The 15,120-nt window shown below is 42.2% G+C and overlaps 1 protein-coding gene across 1 annotated transcript in view; it reads left to right on the top strand.

The window, feature by feature from the left end:
• Positions 1-15,120, top strand: part of LOC124712603 (glucose dehydrogenase [FAD, quinone]-like) — a 78,101-nt gene that overhangs the window by 23,254 nt on the left and 39,727 nt on the right. The gene's annotated exons all lie outside the window — the stretch shown is intronic.

The following is a 15,120-nucleotide window of genomic DNA, read 5'->3' as shown; positions in this document are numbered from 1 at the left end:
TGTAACTAGCTCTGACGTCATAAATGTTGCGCAATACTTTAAGAATCAAGGAAATAACCTAAAACGGTTCTAGCATGTCAGGAGTAATACTAAAACAACATGTGTTGAATATCAGTTCGATAACTTTAGCCATTTTCGAAATTTGGACGTTTTTCTGTAAAAATCATTGGCGCAACAGAAAAGAGCTAGAGTGTTAAAAATTTATAATTAGATTCATTTTTCATAATTATTTAATAAAAACAGTCTTCTGGATCTCACAAAATAAGATTTTAGTGGAAATTCATGATTTTCTGGTTTTCGTCTTAAAACTTAAGGAAGCAAGATAGATTAAGTAGGCTAATAAATAAGGCTAGGATGTTTATATTTAAGTAGAATGGAGATCCGCTATCACCATAAGGATGTGAGAAGTTTCATTTGAATACCTATAAAACTATAGCGATAGCGTATCTACAAAGGGCCAGTTCAGAGCTCGTCTACTGCGTGCAGTGTAATTAAATTAATTCTCTCGCCCAAAATATTTAACTTAGCCACGTCAAACTTTTATTATGATTACTTACCTGTGTGTTGAATGCACATTTAAATTGAGAGCTTCATTGGCCATCAGCAAAAGAAGCTATGATTTATTCGATAACTTAATGTGGTGCATTACTAGCCCAGCGGCTAGTCGGGAGAGCCGATTTGATCAGGCGTTCCCTTAGCCGTCCGCACCGCGGCTTTATATATAAGAACGCTGCGCAAGGAAGCAAGGCCCCAGTTCTCTCCAGACGCTGAATAGCACGCCATCTGTGTCGGGAGTCGCGTCGCGTCGGTATCATTGCTACAAACAGCCTCGGAGGCCGTATTAAGTTACTCGAGATACGCGTACCATGAAATCATTTTCGAGTGAAGTGTTAATTCTGGGATGACTATAATTATCGATCTTCAGTTTGCGTATTGTCGTATTTTTACGTGCCGCCGCGGGACAAACATTCTACCATTATTTAGCGTGGCGTTTGATGAACCTTATCATCAAATTATGGCGAGCATTCATTTAAATATTTAATTTGAACAGTTATAGTGGCATCAGCGCATTAGACTCTGAACGGCTCTGTTAGTTAGATTGTGTGGATTCTTTTGTTTTCATCTGTGACTTTCAGAATACAGAACGTTTTTTTCACGACTGTTTTTGATTAGAAATCCCAGACAATCCCCTAATTCCTCAGAGCTATAAGCTGTAACTATAAGTGTATTCTCAGTTGAAGTGGGCACTAGGAATTCTAATTACAGGCTTCACGTTTTGCTAATCACTTTCTGGTTGCCAATATTGTAGTTAGAGAGCCAGTGTTGAGAACGGCGAAAGACAGCATAAATAACATTCGAAATAATAGGAACATTTTAAGCAACAATAATTCCACCCGCCGCCGCACATATGGTTAATCGGCCGGGAAATGCAGTGTTTCTACATTCAAACATTTATACAACAGTAAATTCCACCCGCCGGCCCACATATGGTGCATCGGCCGGGAAAGTAAACTGAGTAAAAGTGAAAGTGATTTTTAACTATTCGGATTCGCGAGTGAAATGCGACACGCAACTGAGTAATGGAACAGTGAAAGTGTTACGTGTGTATGTGGACGACGCAATTGGATTAACGACGCATCTGAATTGACGGAGCTGGCACTGAGTCTAGCGGCGCTGCCGTCATCGCGAGAAGCCAGTTTCGCCTCACCGCAGTCGTCTGCCAGAGCAGCCGGAGCCGGGCCTGCAGTTGCGGGCCACGCAAACACACAACAGCTGTCGGAGTGCCGTCTGCAATTCAGCGAGCTGCGTCGCATCAGTAATCCTGGTACACCACGCCGGCAACGCCATACGTCGTGCAGAAGGAACTAAGTCAAGTGAAAAGCTGTTAAAAATTTTACTAACCGCCAAAAGAAACTGGGGTTAAACTTAAATCAGAACCTATGTCTGTTGAGGGAACTGTAAATCCAGACAACGGTTCAAGTGTAAATATGCATGAAAATAGTAATGTTGAGGTGAAATATGAAGTATTGTCTCCTGGCAGTAGTGTAAAAAGGGGCAATGATTCAATAATAGAGACCCCTGTAGTAAAGCAGAAATTAGAAATTGTTAATTTATTGGATGATAGTTTATCTGATGAGTTAAAACCGAAACAGTCATCAGAGATGGTAGAGTTTAAACAGGAGAAGTTAGGTATGACTGATCAATCAGAAGTTTCATTTAGTTTTGATGATTCTTGTGTTTGAGCTAGTTTTTCGTCACCTGAGTGTGATAAAAAGCCAGCTAGTGAGCAACCCAAAGATACTGGGGCTATTGATTTAAATGTTATATTACAAGCAATAGCTATCAGTAACGCTGAATTAAAGTCTGAAATAACTGAGGTCAAAAGCAGTAATGCAAAAATGTCAGCCAGTAATGCTAGAATGACAGCTGAATTAAAATCTGATATAATTGAGGTAAATAACAGAATTGTGGCCAGCCAAACTAATTTTAATAAACGATTGGAGGAAATGGACAATACCTTCAAGGCTGGTTGCAATAAGTTGAAAGAGGATCTGGACAGTTTGAATTATAAAATTGATTACAATCATGAGGATATTAAGAAAAAGGTTGCTCAACTATTTTCTGAAATGTATAAAACAGTAAAATCCGAAGTTGCTGAGGTTCGCAGAGACTTCCAAATGGAAGATGCGAAGCTGGAGCACAAGTTAACAGAAAAGATCGAGGCAGAATCTGAACTGTGCTCAGATAGGTTTAAAGATGTTAATATAAAAGTAAACATATGTCAAGCAGAAGTAGACGCAATCAAAACTGATACTACTCATATTGTGCAAAGAGTAGATAATGTTGAAATGAGAGTAGACAATATCAGTACTAACATTGCTAACATTGAAAGTAAAGTAGCTTCAGTAACTTCTGGTAATGGTAGTATACAACAAGTTGTAGCTGCAAACGCCGCTTTTATCGGGTGTCGGCAGTTCTTGTGGTTCGATCCAGATAAAAATATCCACCCGCTAGATTTCTGGAACGATTTTGAAGATGTGATTCCACCAACTTGGTCTGAACGAGAGAAAATCTCATTTATTAGAAGCCATTTAGCAGGTGACGCCATGCGTTGGTCAGCTGATGTTATGTTGAAGTGTAAAACATTAGCGGAGTTTAAAACAGCTTTCATTAATGAGTACTGGTCTAGTAATAAGCAAAATGAAGTGTTGAGAGAATTTTGGAGTGGAAAACGCTTCAATGCAGGCAAGGAATCTATTAAAGAGTGTGCTAGGTCATGGACCTCACGTTTGTCACATTTGGGCGAAAAGCTAAAACCGGAAATTATTATACTAGGTCTTGAAGCCAAACTGCCATGGTATTGGCAAACTAGAATTATATCTGCCCCTAGAGACAATCTGGATCGTTTCATTGAGTATTTGGAACGTGTAGAACGTGTTTGCTGCCAATGAGGAGCAAGCACATAATAACAGAAATGCTAATAACACTAGTAGTTATTTTAAGAACGAGCAGAATGGCAATGTAAACATCAGAACAGTAGGTGTTCGTCATCCTAAGAGAGGTAGGAATTGGAAAAATAATAATCAGAACCAACAATGCCATCCAAGTGATAATAATTTTGTTCCAAACAAAATTATGCATGTAAACAACAGTACGGAAAGCAATGCTATGTCAGCTAACTATAATGAAAATAAAGGAAAAAGTAGTAGGCCGAGGCAGGAAAACTAGTTCCCGTCTATGAGGACACTGGCGCTCACCAGGCGGTTACTTTTCCTAAGCCAGTAGTTACGGGAATTGGTAAGACAGATCAGAATACTCAAACTGAACGTGTGGATGAAGTGTCGGTAGCATCTAAGGATACAGTAGAAATATTAGATTACTCACAATATTCGATAGATACCGTGTTAGAGACGCTTTCTAAGTGGGAAGAGAAAGAGAAGGCACAGCAGTGTAACGATAGGGAGGAGCTACAAAATACTGAAATGTCAGGTGAAGAAGCAGAAGAAATTCATGCTTATATTTACGATGAGGATGATGTGCTCTTATCTAAAGTGCCTGTACAGGATGTTGATAATGTACTAATAGATTTAGGACAGGAGATAAGTGAGAGGGTAGCCTATTGGGGGTCGATGAACCCAGTAGCTGTGACCAGTTGTCACTTGAGAAGGAACCCGACGATAATGGTGAAAGTGGTTTAGCTGTAACTAGGGTCATGCCCGGTCTGGAGGCGCAGAATCACTCAGACTACAGTAATTTGGGTTATGTTCCGCAAACTAAATGTAATGAAGTCGTGCGGTGTTTCGATTTGAAATTAGTAGACCGACTGGAAGAGGCAGCGGAAAATGTAATTCAGGAAACCCCTACACACTGTGACCTAAATGTAATGAAGACAGATGTCGATCATTTTAGTGGGAGACAAATCCAAAAGGAACTATTGGATGAGTTTGAGGAACCACCTGTACAACCTAGAATAAGCCACCCTATAATGATAGTGAATATGTTGGGTATCAATGTACGTTGTCTTTTAGACAGTGGAAGTGAGGTGAGCGCAATATCTCAGTCCTTCTTTGATGCATTACCTGGTAAAGACAAACTTGCAGTAATGAGGGTTTCAGGACTAAGAATAATTGGTGCTACTGGCAAGGTGTCAAAAACGGTAAAGCAAGAAGCTTTGCTGCCCTTTAACATTAATGGTAATTTAATTGATCATCCATGTTTAATTGTAAACAATCTCAGTATTGAGGTTTTAATTGGCGTAGATTTGTCGTCAAAATATCAGAGTGTTGTTGACTTTGAAAGAAGCCAGTTAAAAATGGTCTTGCCAATAACCGGAGTAATTACAGTACCTTTTAGTGATAAACATGTAGTAACTAATGATGACAATTGGGAGCTGCCTACACGAGTTCTGAAAAATAGGAGGTATTGCGATGAAGGTGTTAATCTTAGTAAAAGTAAGCTAAACACAGATGAAGAAGAAGCAATTCTTTTGGACAAAATAGAAGCTAAATTGCAGGAAATCGATAAAATTTCAGCTAACCAGAAGGAAGAACTGAGACAGGTTCTAAAAAGGCATCATAAGGTATTTTCAGATCGACGTGGCGTGGTCAAAGGTTATGAATGAATGCTGTAGGGAGGAGGTTGTTCTGTAACCTCTACACAGTGTGGCAGCTGTGCAGTCCCAGCTGTGTGAGATCTTCTTCCCCATTTCAGATCTCACTCATTCTTCATCTTTCCTATCCACCAAAATTTCGGCACTTACTCTCTAATACTAAAAATTTTCCGCCATGGCTATCAAGTCATGAGTTCTGGAACCATTCTATCCACCGATTAGTGGAGAAAAATACCTAATAAGACCAACCTAATAGTGACAAACAATAGAGAAGTATGACGTAATTGAGATACAAATGTATTTGAGTAATAATTATGTGTAGAACCATGGTAATATTATAAGTACAAAGTTGTTGTTTTCTTGGAGATGGTCCCACAATAGTAATTTAAAAAGATATACGAGTTCGTCTACAAGCAGGATCTGAAGTGGCAGTGAAACCTATTGTATGTTGTAGAGCTAACTAATTAATAGTAAAAGAGATTGCTTAGTGTTATGAAAAAATATGCAGATAACTTGTAAGAATAAACTCACCTTGTGTAGCAAGGAATGGCAGTGTAGTAGAATTGAGCAGTGTTTGTGGTTGAGACGTGAAGGACACGTCCCTGAAGTATTTATAAGGTTGGAGCTGGCCATTATTTTGGTGTAGTGTGTGACAGGACGCACCTACACGTATTGAGGTTATGAGTTGGAGGCGTGAATGCGACCATAGGTACCCTTATGTTAGATGAGACAGAGCAGCTCATGGTGTCCTATAGGTTTAAGGAATTTAGCATTACGCTCGTCCATAGTTACTTAATGCATTATAGTGGTAGGTCGAGAGAGACTACCTGTGGTTTCAGCGTCCGATCGAGTGGAAATGGATTGCCACGTGAGCAAACTGATCAGCTGCAATACACTATAGATATGGAATAAATGTGCTATCCTATGCTTTAAATGTTAATAGAGTGAGTGTTAAATAAGTACATACACTAGCAACATATTTGAGTAACATAATGACAGACGTGAAACATTATTTTAGCTCAGCATAAATACATTTCAATGAAGTAAGTACATGATTGCAGATGTGGAACTGACACAACAGCAGAGGACCAATAAGTGGAGTTAGTAGTCAACTAAACGTAGTGTGTTTTGAACATTCAGAACTGTACTATTACCAAAATTTACTCACATGTACAAAAAAGCTGAGAAAACTACTAATCAAATACACTCATACTATCTCTAAGAATAAGGTAATCAGAGATGAGTCAGCTAAGTGAATAAAATACAAATGTATCAGGAATATACCGAGCATTGGTTCAGTGTTCCGGCCCAGAAATAATAAATTGAAATTAAATAGGATTTGTGATTGTATGCTTTGAGCATAAATTTTCTCTAGTACGTGACTAACGGCGTTTTGAGCCATTTGTTTACCGATTTTATGACAGTCAAGTAACCACGAGAGTAAAATTGAAAAAGTTCTGTTAACTTTGTTCCAGAAAAATATTGAAGGATAAAATGTATATATCCCCATTTCATTGTGACCCACCCTTAGATGTTAAGTGAACACAGTCTGAGGCACTCTTTTTGTTTGTTCTACAGGACAAACCAGATAATGGCAGCCTGGAAGCTGCGTAAAAGCGTGGAGTGACTTGGACACAACTCACAGTGACCCCTCCCCTTTCCCCATGTAATTTAGAGTGAACGTGAAGGACGCACACCATAGCAACTTTCCCTCCTCTACCCTTGTGAATGGAAGTGTAGGACGCAAGCCAAAGCGGCTACAACCTCGTGTGTAAAAATTATTTGTGAAATTTTGTTTCAGGTTTAGAAAAGACTGATAAGAGATAATCATCTGTTTATGTATCATGTTATTTTCTTTGAATTTGTGTATATAAAAATGGATTTAATGGAATTAAGATTTTAATAATTTTACATTTTTTATGTGTTTGTTTGTCTAAGGCAATATGTATGCCAAAGTGTTTCATTGACTTTGCTTAAATTTTGAGTAATAATGTTGCTTAAGATGCAGTGAACATGCCCGCAATTTAAATAATTAACGTAGGTAATCAGTTTTCTTGTAATGTTTCTACATGTTTACATTTCAATTTTAAATTTTCATAGGAAGTTACGCTGTACTCTTGCTTCCCTTTTTGTAATTAATTTTTTTTTCGTTCATTACCATTCTTAAACAAAAAATTTAAGTAGAGGGTGATGTAGGGAAGCAGCCTACTCACGCCGTAGTAAATTCACATCAGTCTTTCCACTGTGTGCCAGCCTAGTCCGCTGTAACTAGCTCTGACGTCATAAATGTTGCGCAATACTTTAAGAATCAAGGAAATAACCTAAAACGATTCTAGCATGTCAGGAGTAATACTAAAACAACATGTGTTGAATATCAGTTCGATAACTTTAGCCATTTTCGAAATTTGGACGTTTTTCTGTAAAAATCATTGGCGCAACAGAAAAGAGCTAGAGTGTTAAAAATTTATAATTAGATTCATTTTTCATAATTATTTATTAAAAACAGTCTTCTGGATCTCACAAAATAAGATTTTAGTGGAAATTCATGATTTTCTGGTTTTCGTCTTAAAACTTAGGGAAGCAAGATAGATTAAGTCGGCTAATAAATAAGGCTAGGATGTTTATATTTAAGTAGACTGGAGATCCGCTATCACCATAAGGATGTGAGACGTTTCATCTGAATACCTATAAAACTATAGCGATAGCGTATCTACAAAGGGCCAGTTCAGAGCTCGTCTACTGCATGCAGTGTAATTAAATTAATTCTCTCGCCCAAAATATTTAACTTAGCCACGTCAAACTTTTATTATGATTACTTCCCTGTGTGTTGAATGCACATTTAAATTGAGAGCTTCATCGGCCATCAGCAAAAGAAGCTATGATTTATTCGATAACTTAATGTGGTGCATTACTAGCCCAGCGGCTAGTCGGGAGAGCCGATTTGATCAGGCGTTCCCTTAGCCGTCCGCACCGCGGCTTTATATACACTCCTCGAAATTGAAATAAGAACACCGTGAATTCATTGTCCCAGGAAGGGGAAACTTTATTGACACATTCCTGGGGTCAGATACATCACACTGACAGAACCACAGGCACATAGACACAGGCAACAGAGCATGCACAATGTCGGCACTAGTACAGTGTATATCCACCTTTCGCAGCAATGCAGGCTGCTATTCTCCCATGGAGACGATCGTAGAGATGCTGGATGTAGTCCTGTGGAACGGCTTGCTATGCCATTTCCACCTGGCGCCTCAGTTGGACCAGCGTTTGTGCTGGACGTGCAGACCGCGTGAGACGACGCTTCATCCAGTCCCAAACATGCTCAATGGGGGACAGATCCAGAGATCTTGCTGGCCAGGGTAGTTGACTTACACCTTCTAGAGCACGTTGGGTGGCACGGGATACATGCGGACGTGCATTGTCCTGTTGGAACAGCAAGTTCCCTTGCCGGTCTAGGAATGGTAGAACGATGGGTTCGATGACGGTTTGGATGTACCGTGCACTATTCAGTGTCCCCTCGACGATCACCAGTGGTGTACGGCCAGTGTAGGAGATCGTTCCCCACACCATGATGCCGGGTGTTGGCCCTGTGTGCCTCGGTCGTATGCAGTCCTGATTGTGGCGCTCACCTGCACGGCGCCAAACACGCATACGACCATCATTGGCACCAAGGCAGAAGCGACTCTCATCGCTGAAGACGACACGTCTCCATTCGTCCCTCCATTCACGCCTGTCGCGACACCACTGGAGGCGGGCTGCACGATGTTGGGGCGTGAGCGGAAGACGGCCTAACGGTGTGCGGGACCGTAGCCTAGCTTCATGGAGACGGTTGCGAATGGTCCTCGCCGATACCCCAGGAGCAACAGTGTCCCTAATTTGCAGGGAAGTGGCGGTGCGGTCCCCTACGGCACTGCGTAGGATCCTACGGTCTTGGCGTACATCCGTGCATCGCTGCGGTCCGGTCCCAGGTCGACGGGCACGTGCACCTTCCGCCGACCACTGGCGACAACATCGATGTACTGTGGAGACCTCACGCCCCACGTGTTGAGCAATTCGGCGGTACGTCCACCCGGCCTCCCGCATGCCCATTATACGCCCTCGCTCAAAGTCCGTCAACTGCACATACGGTTCACGTCCACACTGTCGCGGCATGCTACCAGTGTTAAAGACTGCGATGGAGCTCCGTATGCCACGGCAAACTGGCTGACACTGACGGCGGCGGTGCACAAATGCTGCGCAGCTAGCGCCATTCGACGGCCAACACCGCGGTTCCTGGTGTGTCCGCTGTGCCGTGCGTGTGATCATTGCTTTTACAGCCCTCTCGCAGTGTCCGGAGCAAGTATGGTGGGTCTGACACACCGGTGTCAATGTGTTCTTTTTTCCATTTCCAGGAGTGTATATAAGAACGATGCGCGAGGAAGCAAGGCCCCAGTTCTCTCCAGACGCTGAATAGCACGCCATCTGTGTCGGGAGTCGCGTCGCGTCGGTATCATTGCTACAAACAGCCTCGGAGGCCGTATTAAGTTACTCGAGATACGCGTACCATGAAATCATTTTCGAGTGAAGTGCTAATTCTGGGATGACTATAATTATCGATCTTCAGTTTGCGTATTGTCGTATTTTCACGTGCCGCCGCGGGACAAACATTCTACCATTATTTAGCGTGGCGTTTGATGAACCTTATCATCAAATTATGGCGAGCATTCATTTAAATATTTAATTTGAACAGTTATAGTGGCATCAGCGCATTAGACTCTGAACGGCTCTGTTAGTTAGATTGTGTGGATTCTTTTGTTTTCATCTGTGACTTTCAGAATACAGAGCGTTTTCTTCACGACCGTTTTTGATTAGAAATCCCAGACAATCCCCTAATTCCTCAGAGCTATAAGCTGTAACTATAAGTGTATTCTCAGTTGAAATGCGCACTAGGAATTCTAATTACAGGCTTCACGTTTTGCTAATCACTTTCTGGTTGCCAATATTGTAGTTAGAGAGCCAGTGTTGAGAACGGCGAAAGACAGCATAAATAACATTCTAAATAATAGGAACATTTTAAGCAACAATAATTCCACCCGCCGCCGCACATATGGTTAATCGGCCGGGAAATGCAGTGTTTCTACATTCAAACAAATTATAATATAACAACGTACAATTCCACCCGCCGCCCCACAACACTCCTGTTTACATACATGAAGGAGAGAAACTGATGTGTGCACCAGGTACTATCCCTCTACTGTACATGACATTTCTATGACTGTCCCCATGCATTTATTTATTAAGGTGATGCCGTAATCTTTGTCAGCTAACATCGTTGAAATATCATCACAAACTTCTGCATATTATCTACAAATGTTGTCCAGTTATTTAACGTAACAACAGATGCTACTTAAAATGTCTTAGTTCTTTACAGTCTGACCAGAAACTGTGATCATGAATACAATGAGGGGTCAAAGCATTATGACCTCCTGCTTAATAGCGCATTGGTCGAAATATTGAACGCAATGCAGCTGCGATTCTGTGTAGGATAGATTCAATAAGTGTTTGGTAGGTTTTCAGAGGTTCAGGGCACTCTTTTGCCTTTGAGGTGGGAAACTCCCCCTAAAGTCGGAAGAATCAGCAACGATCAACGGCGTGAGAATGCAGAACCACTGCATTAAAGACACATAGTGTTTATCCACAGAACAAAGAATAATTCACATCTTATGTAACATTTGCTACTGATGGGCGTTCATTCATTTCGTCAAAATGAGTTCTGATACAGTTTCACAATGTCACCAAATGTCACTTCGAAGGTCCTCCAAACAATTAACTTGACCTGATTTCTTCTCTGTTCTTGGAATACAGTTATACATGGTGATTTTTTTCCATCGTGTACAAACTCTAGGGACTGATCGATGAGAGAATACGGAACAAAAGAGGTCTAACGAACTTACGACAGGAAATGCATAGTTTCCTGGCTAGAGACATTTATTCAGTCACACATTATTTCAGAGATTGCTGTCTAATACACGCTGTACCACGCAGCCACATTACGGTATGTGTTGAAAATGATTCCCATGTGCCCTAACGCATGCGTGTAACCGCCGTAGCATGTTCTGTCTCACACGTTCATGTCGGCCAAACTGCATCCAACAAACAGTGTCGAAGACAGCATGAATACGCTGCTCCAGTGTCTCTACATCTGGAATGGACTCTGCATACATGATCCTTTCGAGACGACCCCATAACCAGAAATCGCACGGTTTGAGATCCTGTGAACGAGCAGGCCATGCAACTGGACCCTCTCGTCCGATACATCGACCAGGGAAAACATGATTGAGATGCGTCCGGACGTTAACGGTGAAGTGGGCTGGAGCACCAACATGTAGAAACCACATACTCCTTCGAAGTATCAATGGCTCTTCTTCCAGCAGGGGGGAAAAAGCCACACGCAACAAATATCGGTAGTTTCGGTCTGTTAGGCGACGTGGAAGGAGGACTGGTCTCAAAAGACGGTCGCCAATTATCCTGGCCCACACATTCCGGGCGCCACGATGCTGATGATTCGCTGTCACCAACGATGGGGGTCCTGCATATTACCCCACACATGACTGTTATGAAATTTAAAAACACTCTGCAAAAGGATCAGTTCCAAGTTGCTCGCCAGGTGCAAATCTAACTCTGTGAATTTAAGAAAGACAAATATATACGTTTCCATCTGTAATGGATTAGGAATGGATGTGTATCGGAAAACGTTCTTTTCATTACTAACTACCGCTTACACAATTCTCCATAGACGTCGAAGAGATGCAGAATCCTTTAAACGACCTTACCAACAGTTGCTCGCAGCAGTTCTGGAGGCATCTGAGAAAAGTGCTCACTGGCCTCCAGATGAGGTAGAGATCGAACTTATTCCTGATAAATGCATTCTTTCAGATATCCCAAGAATCAAAAGGCACATGGATTCAGGTCAGGTGACCTTGTAGGCCATACAGCTGAAAAACCTCTGGTAATAACACGTTCCTGAAAGTTTGCAATAATCATATCTTCCACTGGTGAGTGACATGAGGTGTTGATCCATCTTGCATGAAAACATTGGTTTTTACATAACTGCGCTCTTCGAGAGCAGGAATCACATGCTGTACAAGGAGGTTTCGATAACATGCAGACGTGACGGTCCCTCTGGTTGCATTGTCTTCAAAGAAGATCGGACCGAGAGTAAATGCGCTTGTGAATCTACGCCGACATGGTCACTGTGCAAGTCCAATGGCTCTTCGTGCACAACACTCGGTTTAACGGAACATCAAATTCGGCAGTTCTGTAGTATAAGATGTGCCTCGTCACTCCGTATAATATTGTTCGGTCACGTGTCGTCATATTCGATCCGTGCCAGAGACGGAATAGCAAATCAGAAAGTTGCTGCGGATCACGAAGGTTCAGCTGTTGTACCATCTGTATCGTGTACGGGTACCAGTGCAAAACTTCCCGCACTGTTGACCACTGGATGGATGATTTTCGTGAGACTGCACGAGCACTAGCACTACTCGGGGCACGTGCTGCGTGCTGCGTGGTCCATTACAGCAACGGCAACCAGATCCACTGCTTCCACCGGTATAGGACGCCTTTCTCTTCCAGGTGTCACACCAAGACCAGCCGTGTTTTCGAATTTCATTATCATTTTCTTGAAGCCGCTTAATGACAACGGGTCTCCCTTCAGACCTTTCTGTTGGGGACACTCTCTCAATATGGCACTATAATTGCTGTCGTTCACATAAAGCAATTTCACTTAACAGCACACGATCTGTTTTCTCAATAGTCATACTACTGACACATGTTATGGCGTGTAAAATGATAGCTTGAGTGTCCTACCACTATAAAAAACTGTATACAACGCCGAATTGCACCTGGTGGTCTTAATTGGAACTATTTTTTCCAGTGCGAATATTATTCGCATTAACTAATCAGAATATCTACCAAGTTTTGCCACCATACGATAATTACATCTGTGAATAACAGCATTTTAATTATAACCACTCGATACATGCGTTCAAGCAAAAGCGAACTCCTGTTAGCGATGCACTGAATGTCCAGAGAAGCGAACTGTGATGCTTGACGAAAAGAATACTCATATTTGTAAAACATATCCCGGAGCGACGATAGGTCGTAGCGATATGGTGCAGCCTGGAATATTGTGGGACAATACCGAGAAACGTAACGTAGTGACACAGAAGCACGAGATCGATGCTTTTAGGCAATAGTCTGTCTCGGGAGTAGTCATTACAACTATGTGCTATTGTTATATTGTACTTGACCTGTAGTCAGCTAGGACGCCGTAGCGAACGCATCTGAGTGACATTAAGCGTAGCCAGTTCACTGGAAGGTTAGAGGCCACCCACGGTCAGCACAGAGAGTTCTGTGTCGAGAGCTGCGACATTTCATGGCTGCGGAAAAGATTGCAGGAGAGGAGAAACATCAACAGGTGAAGTAAGGTTAGAGTTTAACACACCGTCGGTGAGGAGGTCACAAGAAACGAAGCGAACGACGCACAAGCTCGGATTAGAGATGGATGGCGAAGAGAAACGGTCAGGATTTTCCTTAATCGATTTAGGAAGACCACAAGAAATGTAAATCAGGATCGTCGGAGAGGCTGTTTGAAATGTCATTTTCCCTGATACGAATCCAGTACCTTAACATTGCCCCTCTTATCTCGGTGAAATAACTATCACTAAAGTCGGGAAATGTAGTACACCTTAGAGTCTGGATTGCCCTAAACTCACACTCACACAGCAAAACAGCTGACCTGGCCAAATAAGTCGCATAAGCCTCTGGTCTCCACCTTCTGCCAAACGGCGTATCATCAGCTTCGAAACGTTGCTTTGTATCCCCGGCGGCACACCAGGTGAATACTACTTCACAAAGGCCTCGCTCGTCTGGGAACATTCGACAATGTCTTGTGCACTTGAAACTGCGGTTTAAGTTCTAGCGTGGTCCTCCTCTGTTCATCTGGCGTACGTGGAGCACATCCAACCCAGGTAACATGAACGAGAAGAATCTACAGTGGAGTGAAAATAATATGGAAACGTCAAAAACACGACACACTAACATACCCAATACGGTGTAGAAAAACTGTTGGCATTCAAAACAATTTTCTACTCGTCTCTGAATAGAGGAATAAAAGTCCTGTATAGTTTTTATACAATATTTCTGCTAAATATCGCCAGGTTAAGTCAAGATGACGGAAGTGAATGGTAATCACGCACCTTCTCTCCAGAGTAGACCAAAAGGCTAAATAATTTTGAGATCTGATGATATTGGTGGCTGGCCGTGTTGGCCAAGCGGTTCTAGGCGCTTCAGTCCGGAACCGCGCTGCTGCTACGGTCGCAGGTTCGAATCCTGCCTCGGGCATGGATGTGTGTGATGTCCTTAGGTTAGTTATGTTTAAGTAGTTCTAAGTCTAGGGGACTGATGACCTCAGATGTTAAGTCCCATAGTGCTCAGAGCCATTTGAACCATTTGATATTGTGGCCAAGGGAGATGCGACAATTCATCATCGTGCTCACAAAAGCAGTTCTGGGCGATGAGAGCTATGTGAACAGAAGCCCTGCTGAAACACGGCATCACCATTGTTGAACAAACATTGTATTGTGGGGTGGACGTGACCAGGCAAAATGGTCACATAATCCTGGTCAGAAATGCGGCATCGTAGATATGAACTGTGCCAGAAAGTGGAAAGAGTGTACAACCAAATTCATCCGACCAAATAGTCGAGGTCTTACGACTTCGGCACCAAATTTTCCTGTTACAGGCATTAGCTTCACTTATGATAGGTTTTAGAATTCCACCTCGTTCTGAGATTCCCTGCTCATGGAATACCCTTCTTGTTGTTATGGTGTTATCAGGATTTGATTGTGCGGCATTCAGATCTGTAGTGATTTTAGCGCTCTCCTCCTCTTATTTTTCGTGACAGTCCACTTCACTCAGCACACACTTTCGACCACGTTGTGACATAGCGGATGATGTCTTTCCCC

Source organism: Schistocerca piceifrons, chromosome 1 (assembly GCF_021461385.2).
Source record: "Schistocerca piceifrons isolate TAMUIC-IGC-003096 chromosome 1, iqSchPice1.1, whole genome shotgun sequence".
Lineage (NCBI taxonomy): Eukaryota > Metazoa > Arthropoda > Insecta > Orthoptera > Acrididae > Schistocerca > Schistocerca piceifrons.
This window is presented reverse-complemented; position numbering and strand designations above follow the sequence as displayed.